The following is a 9715-nucleotide window of genomic DNA, read 5'->3' on the forward strand; positions in this document are numbered from 1 at the left end:
GGGTGTAAAATACAACCCTCGTGTGCCATTGTGTATGATAGTGTACGGCCAAAACGTAAGATCCCATACAAGTTTACCTAAATACTCGGAATTATGGACGAATCTGCGGTCCATTATATGGGCGCACATTAATTTCGTAGGCCGCACACCGATCATAGGTTCAGAAAATCTTTGGAGGGAGGTTATGCTGTGCATTATGCGGCTGCAGAACATGTCTATAGACCGCTTAATGGCCGCAGAGTGGGGCAGACCAGCCTAGTTCCGGAGGTCCATTTAGAGGACCGCAGAATATATGTGACCGCAGATCCCGTTTTGGAGCTTTATTTTTGGGTTTTTATAACCTGACCCCTTCTCATAAAACACTACTAGGGGTCATTCTAGTAAGATAAAACTACGTTTTAGATAGAGAGAGGAAGGTGCTCTAGTGTGAGAAGAGGACTTTAAGCCATTGTCATCAATCTTTTGGCCAAATCTTGGAAGATAAATAAGGAAAACTTTGTAAGTCTTCATCCTAGAGGTAAGAGTCTACACGCTAACTTTTAATTTTGAAATTTAACTAGAAATGGGCAATTAGTAAGTCGATTCTTGGGTGTGGGAGTTGTTTATTTTGGATGCATGTGTTAAAAAATGGTGTAGGAAGGCTGTGAACTAAAAATAGTAAAGAATGGGTTGTGGGATGATGGAATCCTCTTTAAAGAGTATTGAAACCTTAATGCACACTTAGTGATTGATAAAATGCTCACATGATCTAGAATCATGATCATCTTCCTAATTTTGGTTCAATTTGTTATATGTCTAAAATAGATTGAAGTTGCTAAGAATTTCGGAATATTTTAGAGTTTAAGGAAGCTCAATTGAGGTATGTTGGCTAAACCCCTTTTCTTAGAATTGAATTCCGTGATGCTCATGTAAGTTATGTAAGTACCGAACTAATCATTAAAAAATTGTCCATTCTGAATATGCTTATGCTGAAATATATATATTCAATATGTATTCCAATGCTTTTACCTTATTATCTTATCATTTGAGGATGTGTTCGAAGTATGCGATGTGTGTTAAATATATTAAGACTTCAAGTTCAGTTCGAATGAAAGTTGTTATGCTAAATTGTGTGAAAAGTCTCTATGTGCCTAAGATTCTAAATTGCTTACATGTGTTTTTCAAGTCTTGAATAGAAAGCGTTGTTGTTGTTGATGGTGATAATGATGTTTGAATGTGTAAAAAGAACTCGAATTATGAGATACGACCAAGTGTCAAGAATGATATTATAATTGTGGCCACTAGTGCCAATGAATTGAAGAAATGTGAAAGAAGTACAAAGTGAGATGATTGATAGAAAAGGGTAATGTCTCGAGCGAGACGGCCTAGACGATTGGACCGTGATCAGACGCCATGCCGCACATATGGTGATGATTGTGTTGGAAAATGTAAATAAAAATGTGATTGTGGTTGATGTCGCAAATGAGGTGGCCTAGCCAATCGGGCCATGATCGGATTCTGTGTGAAAGTATGGTGGTATTATGAATGATGGTATGACGGTACTAAAGATCACACAACCTAAAAACATGAAAATTTACTTGACAACTTATGTGGTTATTAACTTGATGTTTAAGTATTTTTTGAGGCTTCTATTGATTTCATGATTTTTCCTCCTTGTATTATTATATTGAGATGGTGTTTAGTTATACATACTAGTACTATTCGACGGTACAAACTTCTTTTTTGCCAGGGACGCTGCATCTTTAATAAATGTAGGTGATTCCATAGCAGGCAACATTGATCAGTGATAACAATACATCCTCCTCCCAGTAGACTTGGTGGGCCCCACTTCATTCTGAGGTCATGTATCTTTTGTTTCTTATATTGTCACGTTTTGAGGTATAGCCAGAGCCTTGTCACCGGCACTATCATTGCACTCTTCTGTATCTATTATAGTCTCCGTAGAAATAATGTAGGTTATATATGGGCGCTGGGAAAGTCAAACGAGTTATGTTGTGTTTGAATCATTTATTCCACTTCAAACTATGAAAAATATGTGTATTTTGAGACTTTAAAATTATGTACTAATGGAAATGATTTGGTATTGTATACATGATCTCCATATTTCTTAATTAATGAGAATATGTATTCTCTTCGTTCGTGAGTGCGTTTGGGTAGAAAGTATCTAACAGGCTTGATCGATCGGGTTTACTCGATTGAGCTCTAGTTGCACTCCCTGAGTTTGGGGCGTTACAAAAGACTTGATAGGAAGAAATATGACTATTGTGCATATAAAACAATAACAGATAAAAGTGTAGCAGTAGTAAGCATGATAGTAAGCACAAAGAGCAACTAAAGCAGGTAAGCATGTAATTGCAATTTTATCTACAATCAAAGCAATGTACAAATAAATCTAGATTCCAAATTAGTTGAAGTCTGCTAAGGCCAGAACCTAAGTGTGAAATCCCCAGTATAGTCGCCATGTTGTTGCCCCCTATTTTGCACTGGTCTAAACAAGATTCAATTTATAGTTTCTCTATTGTTGATAAAAGATATTCGCCACCTTATATTTTAAGGTATACTAGGGTACCTATTTACTTACTAAGTCATACTCTTTATTGATCTACTAACCGGTGAGATTATGTGTAAGTGTTCTTGTTCTTCTAAGAGGAAGGTATTAGGCACCCCTTAAAATATATCTGAGGTAGCTCTATAGGACATAGAATAATTTTAAGGGGTCAGTTATTTATACTATTTCTTAATTATTATTAAAGATTACGACTTACTGTATATCTAAGGGAGAGTATAAAAAGGGATGTGAGATTTAAGAGGGTGTGAATTTATAAAGGAGTTTAAAGATATGTTGGTGGATTAAAATAGTTTTGAAATATGTATATAGATGGTCTATTTGTAAAGCATGTGAAAAGGGTTATAAAACACTTGGCATTAGAAGATGGATGTATGCATAATTATATGAGATGTTTGTAAAAGTGAGCATAAGATATACCTCGATTTTAAAGATTTGAAGAAAAGATCACTTTCATTGACATTTAAGGCGATAGTACTTCACATGTTATGAAAATTCTGATTTGCCTCTGATAGTAAAGCTTGCGATTCAGATCTGATTTATTTTTTAAAATTGGGCTGCTATTTTTTTTGCTATGTTCTGGGTTTTAAAATCTTTTAAGAAAAAGGGAAGGTTAATGAAAACATAATATGGTATAAACAAATATAATTAGCGAAATGTTAATTAGTTAAAAACTAATTATTTTTAAATCCTATAGTATTTGAGGCTTGCCTATGTTTCATATGACATTAAAGCATAAAGAAAAATATGTGATCTAATATATGAGTGTTATATACATGATAACAAAGATGCGAAAAAGCAATAAGGCAGTAGATAAAAGGTAATGAAGTAGTAAACTAGATTAACAGAGCAATAGACTATAACAAAGGGAACTGAGGGAAAGAGGACTAGACTCTAGCAATTGGGCCTTAAGAAGGCAAGCCCAACAATAAAGAGATGCGAACTCAGCAGGACCAAATGGATGTACATGCCCAGAAGAAAAAGAAAGTCCATACACACATGCTATATATATTTAACATATTCAGCCATGTACAAAATATATAAACAAACGACTGGAACAAATCATGTTAAAATATCAATACTCTAACACTATGAGAAAATATACTAATATGATGGTTATACATGACAAATAATGTCACGACCTAAACTGATGGGCCGCAACGAGCACCCGATGCCATACTCGGCCCCAACGTACCACTCTGTAACTGTGAACTCTGAAGGGATAACCCTTAACTTAGGCTGATGAGGCCATACTCTAAATTAAGTTAAAATATCACATCATTCATCTTAGAGGTAAACATACCCAAAAGCTCATATTTATATATATAATTGTGTAGGTTGATGAGGCCTCCATGAAAGTCTACTAATAGACCAAAATATACAGGACTCATCTGCAAGCCTCTAAAGATAACTGAACTGTATCATGATCGGGTCAGGGCCTCGATCTACCTATCAAACCTGTATATATAAAATAGCCTCCAAGGAATATACCTGTAAGCACGTGATTTTTGCCCTATATGAGAATTACTCCCAAAAAATTCAAAAATAAAATAATTTTCCTTGGTGTGCAATTTTGTGATATTTTGAATAATTATTTGTATTTGTTTGTGCATGTTTATTTGCTAAATTAATAAAAAATACAAAAGTATATCGCATTTCGCATGTAGGATTTAATTATACAATTGTTAGTAACTAAGTTTGTTTTACAAAGAAAAAAAAATTACAAAAATAGGCATCGTTTGCATTTTTTGCATTTAATGTCCAAATATACAATTTTATGCTTAATTATTACTTAATTGTGCGTTAATTATTATTTGGAGTTAATTTGCGCTTTTATAACTTAATTTAGTTCTTAATAATGGTTTAAGTATTTTTATAATTTAGTTTTAAAAAAATAAAAGAAGAAAAGAGAGCGAAAATATAAAGAAAGTCGGAATTGGGCCTCTTCTTCGATTTCAAGCTACAGGCCCAAAAAATGGCCCAATCTTCCCAAACGACCCAGTCCATTTCGAACTGGGTCGACCCAGTCCATAACCCAACTCCCCCTCTTCATTTTCATTTTTTCATTTTTACAAAAAACAAAAAAAAAACAAAGCAAAAAAAGAAGAAAACCCTACACTTCCCATCCGCCCCCCCCTCTTCTTCTTCCTCTCTTTCTTCTCCTACCCCAAGCTCCTCCCATGGCAGCCCTTCCCCTCATACCCCTGCCCCCCTCACGTCAACACACACACAACACAGCCACCCTCACCCCCACGACATCCCATCGCCGCCATGGCTGCGTTTTTCAAGTTCGTCGAGCAACTTCTCCTCCACCATTGCTGCCCGTAGTTGCTTCTCCTGCTGCTGTTGCATTTTCTTCTTCTACTGTTGCTGCCCGCTGCTGCATCGTCTGCTTCTTCTACTGCTGCTGCTCGTCGAGCAGCTGATTCGAAACCACTACTGCGTTTTGCTGCTGCCCGCTGCTGCTACTGGAACTGCTACTGTAGCTGCTGCGTCATCTTCAAACGACGCCAAACGACCATCTTCTTCGATCGTCGTTTCGATCCGGTTAGTGGGTTTAAGATTTGGGTTTAACATTCTTGTTTTGTTTATCGTTGAATTAATTTTTTTAGTTTGTTCATGTGTTTTGTTGGTTTAATTTTCAGATTCAAATGAAAATTTAATTAATTGTTTTTCAGTTTATTTCATGTTAATTTTAATTATTTTTGTAAAAAGGAATTGTTAGTTTAGTTTTAATATAGAAAGGTATTAGTTTAAATCGTTCAAATCCGTTGTTTGTTGTTAATATAGATTTAGTTCGTGTTCATCTTGTTTGAAGTTCGTTTTTAATTTAGTAATTTAATGTGAAGTTATGTTTTGGTTTAAATTTTTGGATCAAGCATCTTTGTTATAAGTTTGTTGGATTTAATTTAAGAAAGATTAGTTGATTATTTGAAGATTAGTGATTTGAATATGTTTATTTGTTTTGTTTAAGTTTAATTTGAAGTTTGAACAAAGTTTGTTTGTTATTGTTATTGAATATTTTCATTCATGTTCATACCTTGTTTGGTTGATCTTGAATCCGAAATTTGTATAGTTTGATTTCTTGTTTATCATTTATGATTATTTCTTGAATTTGTCTCATAATCTTGTTTAAGTTTAGTATAGGAATTGTTGGTTGTAATGTTGTTAGGGTTGATTTTAAGTTCAATATTATTGAATTTAGAAATCTGAATATACTTGTTTGTTGTTGTTGTTGTTGAATCGGAAAATAAGTTTGTTTGTTGCTAAAATATTGTTCAATTAAATTTTAGTTGTTCTTTGTTGTTCAATTTGTGTTCATGTGATTTGTTGTTGAAATATTGAAGAAATCATGTCCATGTGATTCGTTGTTTGAACATTGTTAGAAATTGATCATATTGTCTATATTTTGGTTAAGTTTGATTAATTGATTTGTTATAGCTGATGGGGTAATTTGGTAAATCGCAGTACGTTTGGGGGTAAAATAGTAATTGCAATAAGGTCGGAGGGGTAGTTTAGGAATTGTACATTTTTATAATTTTTTATGTGAAGCATGGGTGACAAAATGAAATGGAGTGGGTTGTGATATAGTTATTTAATATAAAGGGGGGACAAGACAAATTTTAGTGTGAGGGAATCTTGTATTTGTTTATGTTAGGCATGGGGGACAAAATATAATGGGGTGGTGTGATATATTTATTTAATGTAATGGGGATGAGTGGGAAGATAATGGGTTTGGTAGAGAAAGGGATTGATTTTAATTGATTAAAGGGTTGGGATTATATATAGGAAGTCTTGAAAGACACATGAAAAGACGGAGGGGAAGAAGAGAAAAAACGAAATCTGAAAAAAAGAACAGATAGACAGAACAGAAAAACACATACAGATAGAGAAAAAAGAGAGGAAAAAATCTGACAGAAAGAGAATAAGAGAGAAAAAAAAGGCTGAACATTTAAGAGAGAGAAAATTCCGAAAAAATATTTAAACTTTCAAATAAAAAAAACCAAAAAAATATTCTGCTTTCTTTCATTGTTTGAAATTAACATTAATTGTTGTTGTGTCATCAAAGCTTGAAGTTTTTGTTTTGGGATTAATACTCCACCGGTTTGCAAACTCTGTTTCTGGGTTGTTACTGTTGCTGGATTGTTGCTGCTGTGTTGTATTGTTATTACTGTTGTTGATTCTCATCTTCATTTTCTTTTGCTTCCAATATCAGGTACACAACTGACACGCTGGTTATTGTAATCCGAAATATGAAGCATGAATACGAAAAAATGAAGAGTTGAAATTCTGAATTATATTTAATTATATTCTGAATTTTATTTGTATGTATAAATTATTTAGCTTGCAAAAATCAGAATCATGTAGATATTTAATACATATAGTGGAACATTCGACGATAGCTTAACAAATGAACTATCTACATCTATTGCCTAAAAATAAATAAATGGTGTAGTAATTCCGTCGAGTCAAAAATCAAACGAATAGGCCATCTAGTAGGAAGTTGGTAGAAATATTGTTTAGTTAAATAATATTGGTTAATTTCAGCATGTAAATGGTCTAGGATTAAAATTAGAATTGCTATGTTTTTTTTATTTGACAAACTGAGAACATGCCTAGTATAATGTAACTAGGTAATAACATGTAAATAAATTAAGATATTTCTCCTTTATTTTGTAGAGACAAATTTCAATAAAAAATGTAGGCATTTTAGGACTGTCCTTTTAAAAATAAAAATGAGATGAGCCTCGCCCAATAAAATGCACTAACTGCGGGGCCCTCAATAAATGTTTAATTGAGTATTTAGAATTCGGGATGGATTGTTTAGTGAATTCCACAATCTTACCCATAAATAATAACACGCTAATCGCTTTAGGCATGATTTTAATAATAATACATTCTTAAACACGGGTCCGCATTTATGCGACCCAAATCCAAATCCCAAAACATTGAATAAAAATACGTTCCAGCTCGCGGGTGCATTTTATGTGACGCAATCCAAAGACTTGTTTTTAAACAGTGTTCACATTCTTGTAAAAGTAATTAAAAAATAATAAAAGCGGTAAAAAGATAAAATTTGCACATAAGTTCATATTTGTATTAAAATCAGATAAATAAGCCGAATATGACAGTTGAGCGACCGTGCTAGAACCACGGAACTCGGGAATGCCTAATACCTTCTCCCGGGTTAACAGAATTCCTTATCCGGATTTCTGGTACACAGACTGTAATATGGAGTCATTCTTTTCCTAGATTCGGGATTAAAATTGGTGACTTGGGACACCCTAAATCTCCCAAGTGGCGACTCTGAAATAAATAAACAAATCCCGTTTCGATTGTCCTTTAATTGTAAAAAACTCCCTACGTACCCTTGCGGGGGCGGAAAAAGGAGGTGTGACAGCTCTGGCGACTCTGCTGGGGATGATAATGGCTTTTTATTGGTAACCCAGAACCACTGGTTCGGGGTTAGAGATTCGAGCTTAGATAAATTGTTATATTTGGCTTTATCTGATTTTTACATGTTTGAGCCTAATGTGCTAAATGCTGCTTTTATCGCTTTGATATTATTTGACTGTATATATAAACTCTGCCGAACCCTCCTCTCTTCACCTCCGGGGATGTGCTTACGGGTTGAGACTCCCTATTCTGTTAGTGTTATACCCTGAAATAAGAAAGAGGTCGGACAAGTTACGAAGCCGGATGGCCTTTTGGTTCCCGGTAAGTTGCCCCCTCCTCGACTCGAGTTGTCCGCTCGGGTACACAGTCTAGTACACTGACCCAGGTTTTGAATATAGAATAACGTGACTTCATGCCGGATCCCTAGTAGGAACGCTTATTTGCATCACGTTGCATTTGACTTAGGGGACTCAACACAGGGGTTGGGTCCGTCTAGGACTAGCAACCTGAAATGAAAAGACCATTCTGATGCATCCTACTTGCTCTGTACATATATTTGTTTCGAACTTGCATGTTGACCGGTTTCTGTATCTCGGGAAGGTTGGAAAATTGAAGAAAAAAAAGCAAAGGGAAAAAGAATATATCAGTTAGGGAGTTAATTGATTATTTTAGAAAAAATCAATGACTAATTACTGGCGAAACTCTGCCGAAATTTTGAAAAAAAAAAAGGAAAAATAATTTATTTTGTTTTACTAAAAAATATAAAATAAAATAAAAGAGTCTTTTATTTTTTTGGAAAAATAGATTGTTTTATTGTTTGTTGAAAATGGAAAAAAAATCGTTATTTTGTCTTTTTCAAAAATAGAAAAGGAAAATAGATTGTATTGCCAGGAAAAAATAAAAATGGAAAAGAGTCATGTTTTAAAATAGTTCGGTTAATTTGCCCGAACTACGCGGGTTTGATTCTCACCGGATGTGAGATACGTAGGCAACCCTCATCGGATCCAACCCCCCCCCTTTTGCTAAAAAAGCCAAAAACAAATAAAAAAAAACAAAAAAAAACATGTCAAGATTTTTAATTTTGTCATAAATAAGTCGGGTGATGTCAATTTCCCCTTTTACAAAAAAAAATAATAGAAAAATATATAGGTCAAATTTCTAAGAAGTCGGGTGACGCTGTTTTATCAAGACATAGCCGAATGTTCCCGAAGGAGACGCCGGAAGGCTGACTTTGCATAAACAGCCACTTTTGGGTCATATTTAAGATTTGGTCCAGTTGACCCACACAGCCTTAAAAATCTTCGTCCCCGAGACGTTGAAAGGCCGTGTTTGCAACACCAGGTTTTTATTGTAATTTGAAAAGAAAAAAAAAGAGTCAGCGGTCAGGTGAATACTGTTTGGATTTTTAGTCAAAATAAGCCGAGCCAGCTTCGGCAGTGTCTTAAACCGTTCTTGCCGAAACAGCCTTAGAGTATTTTTCAGTTGTCGAAAGGCTATTTTCATAAAAGAATGGACAAGTTTGTAAAGTATCATAAAATAATCCTCCCGGCCTCAAAATTCATGTGAAAGTTGGAAGGGGCGACGTTTGCAAAACAACCATTTTGTTAAAATTAGCAAACGGAGGAAGGAAGCTGGCCTTTTTGTTTTGAGGTTATAAATCTTTTGACTAGAATATGTGGGTTGTTTGATTTTTGAGTTTGTTGGTCATCTTTCAAACCCTTAAACCCAGTTTGTTTTAACATGAAAATTGAA

The sequence above is a fragment of the Nicotiana tabacum genome, chromosome 1 (genome assembly GCF_000715075.1).
Source record: "Nicotiana tabacum cultivar K326 chromosome 1, ASM71507v2, whole genome shotgun sequence".
Taxonomy (NCBI): domain Eukaryota; kingdom Viridiplantae; phylum Streptophyta; class Magnoliopsida; order Solanales; family Solanaceae; genus Nicotiana; species Nicotiana tabacum.